This window comes from Choloepus didactylus, chromosome 11, assembly GCF_015220235.1.
Source record: "Choloepus didactylus isolate mChoDid1 chromosome 11, mChoDid1.pri, whole genome shotgun sequence".
Lineage (NCBI taxonomy): Eukaryota > Metazoa > Chordata > Mammalia > Pilosa > Megalonychidae > Choloepus > Choloepus didactylus.
Window position 1 is genome coordinate 40,845,723 of NC_051317.1, and position 20,917 is coordinate 40,866,639.

Consider the following 20,917-nt stretch of genomic DNA (forward strand, 5'->3'; position numbering starts at 1 on the left):
TGATGTTTTTTGAGGCTATTGTAAATGGTATCAACCTTTATCATTTTATTTTTTTAATTGTTTGCTGCTGGTATATAGAAATTAATTTATTTGTATTAACCTTGATATAGTCACGTTTTATTTTTAATAATTTATAAACTTATTTGACCAGGTGAACAGTTGTGTATCCTTGTGAAAAGGTGGTCAGCCCAGTAATCCACCAGCTGGTATTTCCTCTCTCTTTTCTACTCTGAGTCACTCCCTTTTCCTCCCCGTCATGCATGGGATTACACAATTTATATAAAGTGTTGGCTGCAAACTTTGCTCCTGGCTCTGTTTTCTAGGGAACCCAGGCTTAGACAGTCTCCAAAATCCCTTTTCTGTTCGATGACTCCCAAGACTCTCTCCAGGGTTAATCCATTTGCCCAAAGTCACCCTGCTAGAACACAAACAGATTCCAAACCAGTGTCTCTCCATTACTGCCCAAAGCTTTACCTCATGCATCCTTTTTGCCCTGTCCTAGCCCCATTCCAAGAAGACTCACTTCCCTCTCCCTTGGAACCAATAAAAAAGGAAAAAGGAAGAAGGAAAAACGAAGGAGAAGAACTGCCTTTCCCTCCTGAGCAGATAAGGGCAGGTCTTGCCTTCTGCTGCTCTGCAATGGGGATAAGCACTCAGACAGATTGAGATCTTGCTAGAGAGTGTTTACTGACCAGCCATTTCCTATTTGAAATTCTTTCCTCTCTTCACTTCCATCTTGCCATCTACTTATCCTTTTGCTAACTTCTCTAAACAGGTATAATCAATGTCTTCACCTACCCTTGTACTCTGGTTTCAAGTTATTCTATGCATTCCATCCTATCCTTACGCTCATTCTTAGAAGCTTTCTATTTTTCTTCCCTTTTCCTCCAATTTCCTTACAGTTTCCAACCTAACCACAAGATCATGATGGCGTTTTGGACCCAATTATATCACTGTAAGCTTAGACTCCACCTAACCATCTCACACATCTGGGAGTTCCTTCCCCAATGTATGGTTGCCCCGGGAATTCGCTCAGGTGCCTTTGGGAAATAACCAGGGAAACATCTACTCCATTTACTTCCCTCCACTTCTTAGCCTCCCTTTCAGTCAGATGTCTCTGGACCTGTGAATTGACTTGGATCTGGAAACAGAGTGATGTCATCCTTCAACTTTTCAGACATTTATATTTTTCAATTACCAAAATCAAGCAATACCATAGTCAGCTAAACATCTCTGTCCTCTCCAAACAATTTTGCCATAGAATCCCTGTGGATCATATGTTATTTAATACAATTATAATAATATTCTTTCATGAATTGTAACAAATGTACCACACTAAGACAAGGTGTCAGTATTAAGATGATATATGGAAACTCTCTTTAATGCATGATTTTTCTGTAAACCTACTTCTCTAACTAAAAATGCAAATAAAAAGAAATAAAAATAACCAATAAACATGGGAAAAAAAACACCACCACTCTGATCACGACTCTCACTCCAGCATTGCTTTGTTACAGTAATTGTGTCTACTTTGCCTGGACAGTAAAGTGCTGCCACCTGGCCTGGAGGCAATGTGGGGTGGTGGACACTGACCTAGAGGAGAAAAGATGAGTCATATTGAGAGACACCTGCTTCAGGCCAGGGGAGTTTATCCTCTTCTGCAATGAAGGGACTTCTTTTTCTGGCCAATAGGGTTCTGTAGAATTGGGAAGGGGGGAGGGTGTCAAGATTGTCAGACTGGTCCACCTAAATTTCCCTGTTCAAGCTCTTTTCTCATCAGGGCCTCAACTTCATCAAAGACTTCCTATGTTGTGCATTTGGTCTCCTTTGCAATAATCCTGATAATCAGATCCTCGGCCTGAGTTTCAGCAGTCTTCCCTGTGTCTGAAGGAAATGAACTTTTATCTTAAGTCTCACATAGAGGAACTCAGGGTTTCAGTGCGTGATTTAAGTTGGCAATTTGCTGTCCTACACCTACAGTTTTCTTTTGGCAAGTCCTCTACTGCTAACGAAAGTATCCACTCTCCATCACAACCTTTCTTATTACCATATCCCATACCAATTAAGAGTAACAGCCACGTGTCTCCGTGCCCAGGCACCCACCACTCCTTCCCAGTATGTCCTTACCTGGTCATGTCCCAAAGCGTAGTCTGCGGCAGTGACACCGACGAATCCAACAGGGATGGATGTGAGTGTGACAGAAGAGAATAGGGCAGTAACTGCACAGTGGGAAGAAAAGGAAAAAGAATCTGTGGGCTATTGAAACCTCTTTTACAGAATGTCCCGAAACACCTATGCCTTTGACTTTGTTATTGATCCAGATTATTTTCCTTGCATTGGGGAAGATCTTACTACCTGCTTCACAGTAATGAATGGTTTTGCAAGAGTAAGTCATGACCAAGACAAACTGCCCACAAAGAGCCCGCTGATGTTAACTGTGCATTGAGAAAAAAAAATAAGCAAAATGTCCATCTTAAGAAGTCTTTTAGTTATTTGGACTGAAAGCCTATTGAGAAAACTTTGAAAATTCCAGCTTTGTGATCCATTGAAGCTATAGTTATCAACGGTTAAATTTTTTGTGTAAGATAGAGTTTTCAGTATCCCAACAAGATGAACAAACCTTCTCAAAATATATGTAGCACATATGCTATATCTTAAAATGTGTTTCCAAGAGCATCTGAAATTTTGTTTGTACATGTATCTTGATAGTTTATAAAGCTAATATGATCTATAATTCAAAAGAATCCATTGTCATGACCATTTTAAAAATTAGGAACAACTAAAATTAAGATGCCCTTAATAATGTTTCAGATGTAAACACTAAAATATAGGTGAAAATACAAAGAAAACAAACTATTTCTAACACTCTTATATATTAGGGAAATTTTCTGTTTTGCTTCCTCTCTATTTTTCATTTAACTTCTCAGGCAAAAGACTAGTTGAATTTTATATTATGAGAACTGTTAGTGAAAATTTGTCAGTAAAAGGAAAGCTATACATCTTGAACTATTAAAAAAAAGAGACTTTATGAACAATTTTGCCATTAACTTTAAAGGTGGTTTTAAACTTGCCCAGAAATCCACTTCAGTATCTATGTCCCTCTTCTCCTATTCTAATTAAAGCTTGTTATTCATTATGCACCAGCATTTGATATAATAAAATTTCTTGTTCTGTGTCTTTAAAAAAAATCAATTGAGAACTGTGTATATAAATATATAGATATATATTTTCCAGACTTTGTTCTGTTAACCTATACAGTGTGTCTATCCTTATGCCAATACCACACTATCTTGATTACTGAAGCTTTATAGTGAGACTTGAAATCAAGCAAAGTCTTTTGGCTTTGTTCTTCTTTTACAGATTGTTTTAGCTGTTCTAGGGCTGCCTTGCATTTCCATGTTAAGTTTAAAGTCAATTTGTTGATTTATACCAAAACACACACACACACACACGACTTACCTTTTCATTCTTTTTATGTTTAGTTTTGTTTTAATGAATGGATGTTCCTAATTTCTTCATGATCTGTGTTTCTTTGCATGTTGTCTAAGAAATCTATTCAATTCCTGAGGTTAAAAATATTTTTTCTTATATTTTCTTCAGAGAATTTAAAGTTTTTACACTTATCCTTTATTGATTTTTGCATATGGAATGAGATAGGAATCCAATTTTATTTTATTTTTTTCCATATAAATAAAAATTTGTCCCAGCACATTAATTAAATAGTCCATCCTTACCCTCTGTCATGTATCTAGTTTACATAATGAATCCTGGACTTTCTGTTCTATTACCTATTACTTTAGCTTTGTAATAAATCTTGATATCTGGTAGAGCAAGTGCTATTCTAAGACACTGTCTTGGCCGTTTTTGGCCTCTACACTTCCATATAAATTTAAGAATGTAATGGTCCATTAAAAATCTTGTGTAGCTTCTGTAGATTCTGTTTCTTCTCCTCTTGAGTCTGGTCTGGCCCTGTGACCTATTTTGCCTAATAGAATGTGGTAGAAATAACACTTTGTAATTTCCAAGACTGGGATTTAAGAGATCTGCAGATTCTTCATTTGCTGCTTGGAACACCCTCTCCACTCTCTCTTGGGGTTGAGTCACTATTAAAGAAAGCCCAAACTGGCTGTGTGAAGAAAACCCTGTAGAGAGAGACAGAGTTTCCAATTTTCTAGCCATCCCTTCCAAGGCATCAGACATGTGAGTGAAGCAATCTTGGATATTCCAGCCCCAGCCACCATCTGACTGCAACTTCATTAGAGACCCCAGTCAATGCCACCTGGAGCAGAAGAACTACACAGCCTATCTCTATCCAAATTCCTGGCCTGGAGAATTGTGAGTTAATAAAACCTTTGTAGTTTCTTTTTTTTTTTAAAAAAAAAAAAGACTAACAGCCACTTTGTTTCCCAATGCCCTGCTTCCTACCTGCATCACATCTCAATTCCCAATAGGCAAGAGCCTTAGCAATCATGGCAACACTGCATGCCAAGGCGGCAGCACTTGTCATCCCTATAACCTCCAGACAGGTGGGAAGTCTAACTCCCAAATCCCATCCCAAGAGGCTGCTTTCTACGACCAGTTGTCTTAGCCTAAGTACCTAGAATGCAGTGTGGAGCACAATTTACATTCTAATTCAAGGAAGCCAGAATGAAAGAAAAGGAGAAGGCAGGAGAGGAGGAAAACAAATCCAGGATTGTGTCTTGCCAAGTTGGCCACAAGTTTCACAAGAGAAGACAGCTTGTTTTTGGATGCATGGAATGTCCCCAGTGAGTATATATGGAACTATTTCAGAACATTTTGTTGGAGAGGAAGAAAGGTTGAACAAAGAAAGTGTCTTCCCACTTCTCCCCATCTCTGGTTGTTCAACGGTTGTTCCCATGGGGGCATTGATGTCTCTACTATTCCAGGTTGTATTATCCAGCCTGTGTGCATAACTGCTGTGGAAGCAGTTGGGAAGGAGCTAGATACCAGGGCTCCTGCAGTTTCCACTTCCAGGAGCCCTATACCTGGTAAAGACTGTTAAAAACAATGGTGTTAAGAGATATGATAGCCGCAGTGGCAGAGGCTTTGCTATCATGGGAGGAATATTAATTATTGCTGGCTTCATATGTGCCAGGAGGCCAGGCAAGTTGCCAAGGCCCTTGGGAGGGCTGTGGCCGTGTGAATCTGTGGAGACTCATAAACCAGACCTAGGAGTCCTATCTGATGTTTCCCGTTTGTAAGCTCAGATTTCAGTTACTGAGAAATGGGAACCTGTGAGATGTGGAGAGCTCCATTAATATTTCCTCTTCTGTCCATTTAATGATTGTTTCAAGCTCTGGCTTCTCTGTATCTTCTGATAAATTCAGAGAGCAGTGAGCAAGAGTAAGTGCCTGGCTTCATAGAGTTTATATTCCACTGGGAGAGTCAGGCAGTAAAGATACATAATAAAATGCAGTCATGATGCAAGTTAGGAAGTAAGGTAAAGAAAATTTAGCAGAGTGGTACTGTTTTTTATAAGGTGTCCATGGAAGGTTCCTTTGAGCAGCTGACACTTCAGCAGCAGTGAGGGAAGTTAAGACAGTGGTCCATCAGGAACATTTGTTCAACATGTCTTTGTGGGTATGAAGGATGCATTACACATTGGGAATCAATGATTTAAAGGGCACTCACTGTTCCTGCTTAGGAGCTTATAACATAGAGAAAAACAGAAGAGAAAGGGGAAAATATATAGATGTATGAGCTAAAGGTGATCTGGAGGTTTTGTGTGACAACCTCAAAAATTTGATATATGTGTAAATATTTACATTTTGTGACTAGGTTTAACAGAGCCGTATAGATGATTGCACTTTCAGTAAAACAGAACTTGTATTTATATGCCCAGAGATTGTTAACATTTAATGGAGATGAGATAGATTCTGGAGAACAGTCTGATTTCATTTATTCTGTGCTCTTGGACTTAACTCAGAGGCTGTTTGATAGGCTTTCTCCTCTAATTGTTTCAGTAAGGAATATTTGCTTGAAAATAGTATTTAATATGCTGTAGCAAAATTCCACCTAAATGACTTTGCTTTAGGCTCTAAATGCACTAAAAATTCATTATTTTGTACTTGGGTACCTGAACTGCCCTGTACCTTCCAATAGAAGTAGAAATAAATGTTCCTAGTGAGAAGGACTGTGCCTAGGAAATATATAATGGATGGAGAAACCAGCTGTGTTTGGTTTATAAAATATCTCATTTTACTGTTCAAATATTTGGGATTAGGTAAAACTCAACTAGGTTTTGCTGAGAATGTTTCCCCCTTAATTTTTGAAATAGTGCAATTCTGAAGAAATTTACTCCATAGGTTTCTGGTTCATTTTCACTTAAATCACCAAATATTGCTTTGTAAGATCTATTTGATGTGCAAGAAGACATTTGAATTAGTCTAATATGATTTTTAGTGAGATATAATTCACATACTGTGCTGGTTTGAATCTATTATATCCCCCACAAAAGCCACGGTATTTAATCCACTCTTGCTGGGGCAAACCTATTGTTGGGTGGAATCTTTTGATTAGGTTGTTTCCATGGAGATGTGACCCACCCAACTGTGGGTAGGACCTTTTGATTAGATTATTTCCATGGATGTGTGACCCCACCCATTCAAGGTGGGACTTGATTAGTTTACTAGAGTCTTTAAGAGAGCTCAGGGGCTGACACAGACCTAGATGCTTGGAGATGCAGTGAGAAAGACATTTAGAGATGCTAAGCTAAGAGATGAGGCCCAGAGTTTGCCCCAAAGAAGCTAAGAGAGGACCTCCAGATGCTTAGAGAGAAACATCCTGGGAGAACAAGCAAGGATGCACAGGAGCTGAGAGAGAGAAGCTAAGAGAAACAGAAGTCCAGAGACATTTTGGAGAAATCCATTTTGAACCCAGAACCTGGGAGCAAAGGACCAGCAGATGTTGGCCATCTGCCTTCCCAGCTGGCAGGTATTCTGGGTGCCATTGGCTTTTCTTCAGTAAAGTCATCCTCTTGTTGATGCCTTAGCTTGAATGTTTTTATGACCTTACAGCTGTAAATTTGTAACCTAATAAATTCCCTTTATAAAAGCCAATCTATTTCTGGGATTTTGCATAATGACAGCTTTAGCAAACCAGAACACATACCATAAAATGTTTAAATTGAATGTTCTTTAGTATATTCACAAAGTTATACAACCATCACCACTGTCTACTTCCAGAATCCAATAGAGTTTTTTAATGCAATTTTATTAAGATATGTTCACACACCATATAATGCATCCAAAGTATACAATCAGTAGCTCACAGTGTCATCATATAGTTGTGCATTCATCACCACACTGAATTTTTGAACAGTTTCATTACTCCAAAAAAATAAAAATTAAAAAAATAAAAAAGAACACCCAAAATATCCCAAAACCCTTACCCCCCCATTTATACATACATACATGCATGTGTATATATATATATATATATATATGGTTATTTTATTACTTATCTGCCCATAGACTGGATCCAGGCAGTGTCAGTCACAAGGTTTTCACAATCACATGGTCACATAATAAAAGCTATATAGCTATTCAGCATCATCAAGAATCAAGTCTATTGCATTACAGTTCAAAAGTTTTAGGTATTTGCTTCTAGCTATTCTAATACACTAGAAAATTATAGGAATATCTATATAATGCATAAGAATAACCTCCAGAATGACCTCTTGACTCTATTTGAAACCTGTTAGCCACTGAAGTTTTATTTTGTTACATTTCTTTCCCTCCTTTTGGTCAAGAAGGCATTCTCTATCCCACAATGACAGGGTCAGTCTCATCCCTGGGAGTTATGTCCCACATGTGGTAGAGGGTGTGAGTTGATTTGCAGAGTTGGCTTGGAGAGAGAGGTCACATCTGAGCAGCAAAAGAGGTTCTCTGGGGGTTACTCTTAGTCATAGTTATAAGTAGGCTCAGCTTCGCCATTGGAGAGATAAGTTTCATAAGGGTAAGCCTCTAGATTGAGGGCTTGGCTTATTAAATTGGGAGCCCCTATTTCTTAAGAGAATAGCAGGAATTCCCCAGACAGGGAGATTTAATAATTCTACAATTTTCCACAGTCCCTCAAGGGGACTTCGCAAGTACTTTTTTATTTTCTTCCCAAAATATTCTGGGATGTATTGGGGTATTACATTAGCCTGTACAGAATAACAAGGTCTCATTCCCTATTTTAGGTTCCATGTAATTACGTTGTTTGAGTAAACTGAGCAGACAGGTTAAATTTGGTAGTGTGCTACAGGAAATATAAATTTTCTACCAAAGAAACCTCTTTTACTTTGGTATCACTGAGAAGTTGGAGTCTTCAAATACAGTCAGTATCATCCTTTACCATGTATTCTAATTTACCTCAGTCCTAACCAAGGCCATTTCATTCATGTCTCTAATTGCAGTCTGGTCTCTTTTTCAGCTTCTTTAACAGTTGCTGTATGGAGTAATGCTGACTTTCAGAGCTGCAGAACTCTAATTCTGAGTCTCAAGTGTCACACAGATAACCAAATTTCCAGGGAACTACCAGGTTATACACAAAGAACTCAGATCACAGAATTTAGAAATAACTGTCAAAACTCAGGAATAGATGTGACTGTTGTAAGAGCTTATAATCTAGGAACCTTCACAATAAGCCTTATTGAACATTCTGTACTCCTTAATCATTTATTGCCCAATCTCTGCCCCCGTTCTATCCTCAGATAACCTATGCTCTCCAATTCAGTCTCAGTGTTTGTTCATTATAGTTATATTAGTGAAGCCTTACAAGATTTGTCCTTTCATTTCTGGCTTATTTCACTCAACATAATATCCTCAAGATTCATTCACCTAGTTGCATGCCTCACCCAATACAGTTTTAAAGTACAGTGCATTAAAGAAAAGATGTAGAATTTTAGCAGTAGGAAATATAGGAACGAGCTGCATATTGGGTGTCATCTTGAAGCTTGTGGTCTACAACCTGATGTGTTTTTGCGGTAAACAAAAGACTTGTTCTAGCTGTAATACCACAGTCATAAATCAGACCAATTCTGTATTTAACAAAGTGTTCATGGGCTCAGGGGTTGTGCCGGTTTGAATGTATTGTGTCCCCCAAATGCCATTATCTTTGTAGTCTTGTGTGGGGCAGAAGTTTTTGTGCTGGTTGGATTTGCTTGGAATGTGCCCCACCCAGCTGTGGGTAATGATTCTGATGTGATGTTCCCATGGAGGCGTGGCCCCGCCCATTCGGGGTGGGCCTTGATCGGCAGAGCTATATAAATGAGCTGACTCAGGGGGAGGAAATAGAGTGCAGCTGGGAGTGATGTTTTGAAGAGGAGCAAGCTTGCTAGAGAGGAACGTCCTGGGAGAAAGCTGTTTTGAGGCCGGAGCTTTGGAGCAGATGCCAGCTGCCTTCCTAGCTAACAGAGGTTTTCCGGACGCCGTTGGCCATCCTCCGGTGAAGGTACCCAATTGCTGAGGTGTTACCTTGGACGCTTTGTGGTCTTAATACTGTAACTGTGTAGTGAAATAAACTCCCGTTTTATAAAAGCCTATCCATCTCTGGTGTTTTGCATTCTGCAGCATTAACAAACTAGGACAGGGGTTATCACAAAGACAAGTTTCTCTGTGCAAGTAATGCACACTGTGGCCCAAGTTGAACACTTTACTGCTTTTCCACTCAAACCCATCCCCTACTGATTATATTTTGACAGTTTTTTGACCTGGCAAATCCAGAGCATTGGATCCTGATCATGCAATTTTGGCTCAAAGCACTGTTCTTCTGCTTTGCACTTATGACTACTTCATCCAGCTAAGTTACTGCCAGAAAAATGAGAGACTACATAAGGCAGACTTTGAAGACAGACTTTTCCCCTTGTGACCTCTGGTAATGAATTTGGAACTGTCCACCAAAACAGGAATGGGAATACTGAATCACAAAACCTAATATGTTATCTCATTGAGGCCCTTCAGATAGTATTTAAAGAACTTGATAAAGTTCGAGGATCAAATAAAGATCTCTTTGAATATTAATATCCTTCTTTGTCAAGTTTACTTCCCAATGAATTAGGTACACTGAATTCAGAACATGGAAAGTATTGATAACAATGGATGAAATAAAATAGCATGACATAAGCACTTAGCCATAATTCCCAGATCTGGGGAATCGTGGCATCTAAACTTTGGAAATTTGGAATCCTGATAACCTGCCCAATTTCCTTTTCATAAAATAAGACATGCTAAATGAAAAAAAAAAGAGGTTATTTTCAATTATCACATTCTTTATGGAAATAACCACACTATCTGATTTTGGAAATTTTTCATCTTTAAGGCATTTCTCATTTATAAAATGGGAATAACAATGGCTACCTCCAAAGAATTGCTGTAGAATAAATTAAATGAGAGCCCATGTATGAAAAAGTGACCAGACAGCACCTAAATTCAGCGCTGAATCTGGGCCAATAACTTGACTTTATGATTAGACAACTAGAATTAGTTTCTGTATTTATTTTGCCAAGCCGCAAAGGAATAATTTAGTAATCATGCTTCTTTTCTGTGAATGTGTTGCTTCATCTGTAAAATAAACAGTGTCTACTAAAAAGTGGTGTATGTGTTTCCTATCAAGTGGATTGTAATGGAATCACCATCTATTATTATCACTATGAACCTTTAGGAAGAGGTTTCTTCCAAAATGGCCTAGAATTTTTGAAGATTAATTTGTTAATTATTCTCCTTTCCCATATCCAACTTAGCAAAAATTCTAGCATTCACAAATCAGGCAAGTTTTGCTGTCCTCTATTTTTTCTCTTATGTCCCTAACTTGGCAGTGCTTTCTGTCCACATGACAATGAAATGTTTGGACAAAAAGTAAAATATTCAATCATCTAGATGTTTTGTTTCCACAATGCTAGATGTTTTGATGTTATGTAGACAAAACATCCAGATAATTGATTTTTTTCATCCAGATGTTCAGGCACTATTTACCCATAGCTCATGTCCAGTTTACAGTCCATTGAAACAGGAAAAAAAAAAACACAAAGATAGGAGGTGACTTCAAATGACACAAAGTATTACTAGGCATTAGATCACAGGTGGGCATTTTCTGCATTGAAATAATTTCAGTTCTTGAATAGCTATGATGTTCACTTTGCATTTTTGTATGTTACATCGATGAGACATTACACAGAAAAAGATGGTTGGATTTACACAATGTCTGAAATACTAGTTACAGATGATTTTGGATGGAGAGGGACGAAGGAGGAAAGTTTGAATGGATGATGTAAATCCTTTAAGGTTTGTGCATGTGGCAGGCATTTGTGATTGCAAAGCAGCTCTGGACCCTCTCCTTTCTTTCTGACTTTTATTATCGAGGCTGAAACATCAAACACTTGCTTTCTTGGCCTCTGTTTCAGTTATGGGTAGGCGATCAGGGAAGCCAATTTTAGGCAGTGAAACTATACTGGTAAGTGGACCGTGGGATTTCTGAGCATCACTTTTTGATGAGAAGAATAGGGGCAAAGGAAAACTTATTGATTCTGTTCCTTCTTCATACTTCCTTCATTGAGTGTGGATGTGATGCTGGAGCTGCAGCAGCTATTTTTAAATCCAATGACAATGAGCACAAGGATGAAACAACAGCCAGCAGTGAGTAGAATCATAGAAAAAGCAAAGGTCCTTGACACTATCATTGACTTGCTGATCTACCCTTAAATCTCCTTCCTACTTCCAAACTTTTTATTAAGTAAATAGTAAATATTCTTATATTTTAGCAACCATAACTCATATATTCTGTTATTTGCATCTGAAAAAATACTGATAAAATAATGCAGATATTATGCCCCTTTGAAACATAAGAAAACTGTACCAATGATTGTTGAACTGGCTTGTCCAGTGTCATAACTGCAAAATTAGCATAAAAAGAGGACTTTAGCCCATGTCTCCTGACTCATACAGCCCCAGGCTCCTGCCATCCAAACACACTGGGTTCCAGAAGGCACTAAGTATTGACCACCCAAATGTCAAGAACTTAGCCTAAAAAAGGAGAGATGAAATTTCACCAACCAAAAAATGTCTCAAAGACACTTATATTGGCATAATGAAGTCCTCATTTGCTACATATGAGGCATAGAAAAGCTTTTAAGGTTTTACAGGCTTTGGGGATAAAGCACCAGATTTCAATATTCTGACACTCTATTCTAACTCTACAATGTTTGGATCCCTCAAGGATTTGGCTCCTGAAGGATGTTAGTGAAATGGGATCATATTGAATGTAGAAAAGAACATGGGCTTTGACAGCCAGACTTGTGTTCAGCCCCAGACTCAACAACTTACCTGCCCAGTTTCCTCATCTGTAATACAGTGCTGATCTGATCCACCTCTAATTCTCATGCGGATAAACACCCAACTCAGTGCCTGGCACATACTTCAATTTAATAATCAGCAGCTACTATTATTATGGACTACTTAAGAAACTACCAGGTCCAGGTGATGTAAATTCCCTGAGCAAAGTTACTCTCCTCCATCCACACAGCTTTTTGAAGTGTAGTCATGATGACATTAGATTTGAAGGTCCCGGTAGTAGACCTGGGCAAAGGCTATGTCAACCGGAGTGCCACATGATATGCCAAGAGTTCAGTGATGTGTTCACTGTGACTTGTTGCACTTCTATCCAGTAAAACAGTCAGGTTAACATTGGGGAGATCTGATTACTTTGTCTTTCAGTTCTATGAAAGATCCAAGTGAGCCATCAGACAACCTGAAAGCTAAATTTTTCTTCCCATAGTTGTGTTCACCATGGGGAATAACTTAATTCCATTCTACATTTATCAAGCCTCTTGCCAAAGCACTTGGTAGTTTATATTCTGAAAAAGGAAATTAAAGTAATAACAGTAAACCTAACGCCATGACTGGTCACACAGACACACACAGTCTCCAAATTCAAGTGAGCTCTTGTTTCAGCAAATTTAGCTTACTGTGTATTTTAACAGAATAATAACTTCCCAAGAAGTTCTTTCTGTTCTGAATTCTCGGATGAAAAATAAAACTTTGGACTGCAGGCTGAAAAGTGGACCTGCCATTTGATTCCCAATGCAGAGAAAGCAGCTGGAGTGCGAGAACACATAGCCCAGCGCCAGTATTTTTGCATTGAATAATGTTTTATGTAAACCTGGCAGAGGCCCTCAAAGGAAAGACACTTGGTTTTTAGGAGCTGGCCTTGGTTTTCTGCTTGGGACAGTGAATATCAGGAATCCATTCCTAATGAAAAGCAAACAAAGAATCACTACTTTCCCCCATACATTCTTTACATATTTATATTTGAACGTATGCTTTGGAGACAGTTTTTCCTACAAGTTCTGTATTCAGAGGGCGTGCACAGAAAAGCCTCATCTGTTGTGTTGGAGATAGAATAACTGGAAATTAACCCTTGTGCTGCTCACAAAGTCCTTGGACCTGCCACCTCCTGGACCATCTCAGGGCTATGTTGTGGAGATGTGCCTCAACCACCAGCTGATCGACCCAAGTTCAACTCCTCCTCAAGAGATGGAGAGCCACACTGCTCCTGACATTTATCAGCCTGACCTAATATATTATTATGTGATGTCTATAGTGATTTTCATTTTACCCTTAAGGATGCAGAGGCAATTCACTCTCTTCTATGGCTAGGCAAGCATGTAATTATCAAGCGAGGCTTGGTGAATTACCTCTACAGAGGTGTCAAAATCCTTGAGCTCTTATTAAGTTGTGCAACTATATTCAAGCTAGCTTACCTCTAGATGTTTCAGTTTCCTCATCTCTAAAAGGCAACCATGGCTTCCCAAGAGATGACAAAGTTCTGGTGAGAGATGAGTGAAACTCCTTGAAAAAGGTAAAGTACCATTTGAATGGAAGGTATTATCTTATGGCATATTAAGACATTCCAAAAAACAGTTTCAAACAGGATTAATTTTGTAATATTTATGTAAAATTGACTTTTAAGTTAAACTTTTTATTTTGAGATAATTGTGGATTATATGAAGTATAAATAACACAGAGCAATCCCAGGGGTACACTTTCCCCAGATTGCTCCAGTGGTAACATCTTGCAACACTGTAACAAAATATCACAACTAGGAATACTGGCATTGATACAGTCAAAATAGAGACCATTTCCATCATCACAAGATTCCCTCATGCTGCCCTTTTATAGCCACACCCACTTCCCTCCCACTTCTATTCCCTCCTTAATCCCTGATGACAGCTAATATGTTCTCCATCTCTAAAATTTTGTCATTTCCAGAATATTACATAAATTACAGTGTGTAATCTTTTGGGACTGGCTCTTACCACTCAGCATAAGTTTTTGGAAACTCATCCAGGTCGTTGCATGTATTAATAGTTCATTCCCTTTCATTGCTGAATAGTATTGCACAGAATGGATATACCACAATTTGTTTAACCATTCATCCATTGAAAGACATTTGGCTTATTTCCAAATTTTAGCTTTTACAGATAAAGCTGCTGTAAACATTTATGTATAGGTTTTTTGTGTGAACATAACGTTTTCATTTCTCTGGGATAAATGCCAAAGTGTGCACTTGCTGGATCATATGGTAGCTGCATGTTTTGTTTTTTAAGAAACTGCCAAACTGTTTTCCAGAGTATCTGTACCATTTTACTTCTCCACCAGCAATTTATGAGTGATCTGGTTTCTCAGCATCCTCACCATCACTAAGTGTTGTCACTATTTTTTTATTTGAGCCATTCTGATAGGTGTGTAGTGATATCACATTGTGGTTTTAATTTACATTTAGCTAATGGCTAATGATGTTGAACACTTTTTTAAATGTTTATTTGCCATCTGGATATCCTCTTTGATGAAATATCTCTTTATGTCTTTTGTCCATCTTCTAATTATTTGTATTTTTTACTGTTGAGTTTTGAAAGATCTTTATATAATCGACAGATTAGTCCTTTGTCAAACATATGGCTTGCAAATATTTTTCTCCCAATCTTTATCCTCCAAACGGGAACAAATACTTCCAATTTTAATGAATTCTAATTGATCATTTTTTTCTTGTATGTATTGTGGTATTAGTGAAAAATCTAAAACACTTTTTCTACCCTAACTCCCTAAGATTTTCTCTTACATATTTTCCTAACAGTTTTATATTTTTATGTTTTACATTTAAGTCTATGATCCATTTTCAGTTAAATTTCAGATAATGTGTGGGACTTAGGTTGAGGAATTTTTGTGTTTTTTGTTTGTTTGCCTATGTATGTCCAATTGCTCTAGCACCATTTGTTGGACAGCCTTTCACTCCATTGGAATAGCTTTGTATCTTTGCCAAAAATCAGTTGGCATATTTATATAATCTATTTCAGGGTTCTTTGTTCTGTTCCACTCATCTATGTGTCTGACCTTCTGACCACCCAGTCTTAATTACAGTAGCTTGTAAGTCTTGAAATTGAGTATATTGAGGTTTTGGAAGGTAGGCTGAGTAATGGCACTACTTTATTCTCCTTTTTCAAAATAGTTTTAGTTATTAAAGTATCTTTGCTTTTCCACAGTAATTTCAGAATAATCTGGCCCATATGTACAAAAATATATTGGAAGGATTTTGATAGGAAGTGTGTTAAGCCTGTACATCAATTTGAGGAGAAATGACATCTTTTATTAGGAGTTTTCCAATCCACGAATACTGTATGTCTCCCCATTTATTTAGATCTTCTTTGATTTCTTTTATCAGTGTTCTGTAGTTTTCAGCATACAAGTCCTGTACACATTTATTCGATTTATACCTAAGAATTACATTTTTATGAGCAATGATAAATTTTTAATATTTGATTTTATTATAATTTTAATCTTGGCATGCACATGTTTACTGGTACTAAATAGAAATACAATTTTTTTTAGGCTTTTCTTCTGTCATGAAACTTTGCTGAACTCACTCAGTTCTGGAAAGTCTTTTGGTAGGTCCCCTGGGATTTATAGGTAGACAATCATGCCATCTGCAAATAGGGACACTTTCATTTCTTTCTTTTGGATCTGTATGCCTTTTATTTCCTTTTCTTGACTTATGACACTGACTAGCTTCTAGCACAATGTTGAGTAAGAGTGGTGAGAGTAGGCATCCTTGCCTTGTTTCCAACCTCGGGGAACAGTGCTTCCCTGTTAAATATAATATTTGCTGTGGGTTTTTGTATATGCTTCTTATCAAGTTGAGAAATTTCCCATCTATTCTTTTTCCTGAGAGTTTTTATTATGAATGGTGTTAAATTTGTTCAAATGCTATTTCTGCATTGATTAATATTATCATGTGATTTTTCTTCTTTAACATGTTAATATGGTGGATTATATTGATTTATTTTTGAATGTAGAACCAGCTTGGTATCCTGGGGATAAACTGAACTTTGTCATGGTGTATAGTTCTTTTGATATATTGCTGAATTCTATTTGCTAATATTTGTTAAGGATTATTGCATCTGTATTTTTGACAGATATTTTTGACAGAGGTACTGCGTTTGTCTGGTTTGGTATCAGAGTAATACTAGCTTCAAAAAAATAAGTCGAGAAATGTTCCTTCTTCTTCTGTTTTCTGGAAGAGATTGTGTAGAATTGGTGTTAATTCTTCCTTAAACATTTCATAGAATTCTCCAGTGAACCCATTTGGATCTAGAGATTTATTTTGGGGGGAGGGGGATAGTTTTAAATTACAAGTTCCTTTCTTAATAGTTATTAATCTATTCTAATTATCTATTTCGTGTTGAGTGTGTTGTATCAGTTTGTGTTTTTCAACGAATTGGTCCATTTCATCTAAGTTGTCAAATTTATGTGTGTAGTGTTGTTCATAGTATTTGCTTATTATCCTTTTGATGTCTGCAGGGTCTGTAATTATATCCCATGTTTCATGCCTGATTTTGGTAATTAGTGTTTTCTCTCTTTCTCTTTGTCAGTCTTGCTAGAAGTTTCACAATTTTAACAACAATTTCTAAAAAACAGCTCTATTTTTACTGAGTTTCTCTATTGTTTTGCTATTTGCAATTTCATTGATTTCTGCTCTAATCTTTATTTCCTTCCTTCTGCTTGCTTTAGTTTTATTTTACTCTTCTTTTTCCTAGGTTCTTGAGGTAGGAGATTATATTATTGATATGAGACATCTCCTCTTTTCCAATATATGCATTTTAGTACTATAAATTTCCCTCTGCACTGCTTTAGCTGTGTTCTACAACTTTTAGCCTGTTATAGTTTCATTTCATTCAGTTTCATGTATTTTTTTATTTCCCTTGAGACTTCCTCTTGCACCAATGGATTGTTCAGATGTATGTTGTTTGTTTCTAAGATTTTGAGTTTCTCGTACTATCTTTCTGTAATAGATTTCTGGTTTGATCCCATTGTGGTTAGAGAACACACTCTATATGATTTCAATTCTTTTAAATGTGTCGAGGCTTGTTTATGGCCTAGGATGTATTCTATCTTGGTATATGTTCAAAGAATGTGTATTCTGCTGTTTTATCCTAAAATTTTAATTAGAGACTACTGGTTGATGGCGTTGTTGAGTTCCTCTATAACCTTGCTGATTTTCTGTCTAGTTATTCTAACAACTGTTGAGAGTGGAGTTAAAGTTTCCAACTAAAATTGTGGATTTGTTGATCCACACTGTCTATCAGTACTTTTGTTTCTTCACAGCGTTCCTTCTTCTACTTTCTTAAAAGATTGTGTAATTCTTCTTTAAACATTTTTTTTAACATTGTATTCCACTGAACTCCCATTTCAAATTCTCCTCCTTATAAATATTTTAAATGTTTTATAGTAGCTGTTTATTTATTTTATGATACTTGAATTAATTAATTCCAAATTGTGATACAGGATATGAAAAATATTTAACACTGTATTTCTTATCACCAATTCATATTTTCTCTGGAGGAAAGAGAGTTATTTGCCATCCTTCCCACATTCCTTGCCAGTTCCCAAATTTATCACCCACATTCAAAAGGAAAAGAATTTAGGGTCACACTGACAATTCATTTTCAATGAACTCCTACCTGGTACTAAGACCCTCCCTTTTACCTTCTTGACAAACTTCCAAATAGTAATAAAACTTTACATTTCTGTATATCAAAACTTCAAGCCTAGAAAATGTTTTAATTTCCAAACCCTAGAATCCTGGAATAATTTTAATAATAATAATAAAAAAACTTATAAATCATCTGGAAAAGTTCAGGGTCTTAATTTGTACATACAAATTAAAGGTATTTAGTTTATTAATTATATGATCCCTTCTAATGGTTACCATTTTACAGTTGTAGTTGGCACAGCACATTATTGGCTGAGCTGGAATTAGAACTCTCATCTCTGGACTCCTACACATCTAATACTTCTTATGTTCAGCTGCTTCTCCCTGTAACCTGGAGCGACAGGTTGTTTTAATCACCATTTTTAGGTGAGGAAATAAGCTTATTGACTAATGTCACTTACTTGGTAACTAATTAATTAAACTTTCCAAGGAAACATAATCATTATCTAGCAGAACTGGGACTCAGTCACCTTCAGCAGTCTGACTCTAAATTCAGTGTGGTTGTTTGTTTTTATTTACTGCATCAGAGCTCCTTCCCTGAGACTGCTGCCAAGCTCTGCCTCTTCTTAAAGAATATATAAATACCAGGACAGTTCTAGATCCCAAACTGTCTCTTCTCATTTCACTTTGATTATGCCATGCTCTTTCTTAATATTTTCCAGTGATTTACCTTCACATCTGGGATGAAATCTAAGACCCTAACAGCTTTCCTCAAAGCTCTTCGAACAGATCTCTGCTCCTGCCCATGATCTCTCGTAAACAACTAGGAAAACAGACAAAATATATGAAACAGCAGTTTTCAGACACTGGACTAGCAATGTAGGACTCTGATTCTTGAGAAAAGGAAAACAAGTGATATGAGGTAGCCCTACGATTGCACTCAGTGTACTCTCTGGATGCAGTTCTAAGCTGTACTGTGGGGAGAGGAACCCAAACAGAGCCAAGCAATCTTGCTTCAATATAAACAAACCTGAAAATTATAGGGATTATGGAACTCACAGAGAAAGCATTAAAAGAGCTATTATAAATATTCACCATATGGTCAAGAACATAGAGTAAAACATGATTATGATGAAGAAAAGAGTGAAAGATTTTTTTTTTTAAATATCAAAATAGAACTTAAGGAATGCAGAAATAGAATCTCTAAAATGATATTACACTGGAGTGGAATTAGATGGAGCAGACCCTGAAGGAAAAAAAAATCAGTTACCTTGAAGATACAGAAATAAAAACTACCCAAATTCAATCACAGAGAGTAATTAACATTGAATCCCTGACCCAAGTGACAATATCAAACATTCTAATAAATAGGTAATTGGAGTGCTGGAAGGAGCAGAGGGAAACAGAAAAATAATTTGCAAAAATAGCCAAAATTTTACAAATTTGATGAAACTCTCAGATTCAAGAAGCTCAAAAAAAGACCCTGTCAGCTGAAATGTAAAGAAAATCATGCCAAAGCATACCATAATCAAATTCCTGGAATCCAGTGAATAAAGGATAATCTTAAAAGGATCACAAATGTGAGAATGACAAATTTCTTGTCAGAAACCGTATATGCCCAAAACAATGGAGCAACATCTTTAACAAACTGAGAGAAAAATAATGTGAACCTAAATTCTCTACTCAGCAAAACTATCTTTCAGAAATAAAGATGAATTTAAAACTTTTCCAAACAAATCAAAGTTAAAGAATTTATTGCCAGCATACCTGCACTATAAGAACTGAGAGAAGATTTTAGGTAGGAGGAAAATAATATCAGATGTAAATCTGAATTTACACAAAGGAATGAAGATACTCAGAAAAGGCAGAATATAAATAAATATAAAAGATATTTTTACCATTTTAATCTTTTTAGAAGATTTTTTTAAAACAAAAATAAAAACAATGCATTGTGGGATCCAAAATATGGGCAGAAATAATCTGCATGGGAAAACTAACACAAAGGATCAGAGGGAGAAATGGAAGATTACTGTTATGAGAATCATTCAGTATGTGAAGAGTTATATAATAGTATTTGAAGGTAGCATCTTATATGATGAGGATGTATATTGCAAACTTAAAGTGTCCACAAAAAATAAAACAATGAATTATAGATAAGTTGGAAGTAGCAATAAAATTCAATCATTAAAAATAATTAATGAAAATAATTCAGGAAAAGTGAAAAAAGGAGTAAAGAACAGATGGGACAAAAGGGAAAAAATAGTAAGATGGTAGGTTTAAATCTAACCCTATCAATAATAACATTAAATGCAAATGATCTAAACCTCCAATTAAAAGGGAGACATTATCAGATTTTTTTTTTTAAAAAGAACTATATTCTGCTCTTAACTCTAAAGATGTAGGTAGACAAAACATAAAAGGATGGAAAAAGATCTATCATGAAAACAGTAATCCAAATAAATCTGGAGATGCTCTGTCAGTATCAAAGTAAATTTAAAGAACAAGGCATATTTTATAAAAAAATAGAGACTTTCCATAATGAAAAAAAGGATCACTGTATCAGGGGAACATAATAATCTTAAATGAGAATTCAATTTATAACATAACTTCAAAATACTTTTAAAAATTGATAAAACTAAAAGGTAAACCAGAAAAATCTAGAGTTATAGTTACTTCAACATTCCTCTAAATAATTGATAAGAACAAGTAGCAGAATCAGTAAGCACATATAAGACTTTAACTTGACCTAACTGACCTTTCTAAAACTTAAAGAAAGCATGACATGCACTATTTTCAAGTGTACACAGAAGATTCACAGAAGTAGACAAACTTCTGGGCCAGTAAAAAAAAAATCTCTCAAATTTAAAAGGAACGTGCTAAGTATGTTTTCTGGCCACGGTGAAATGAAACTAGAAATCAATAATAAAAATGG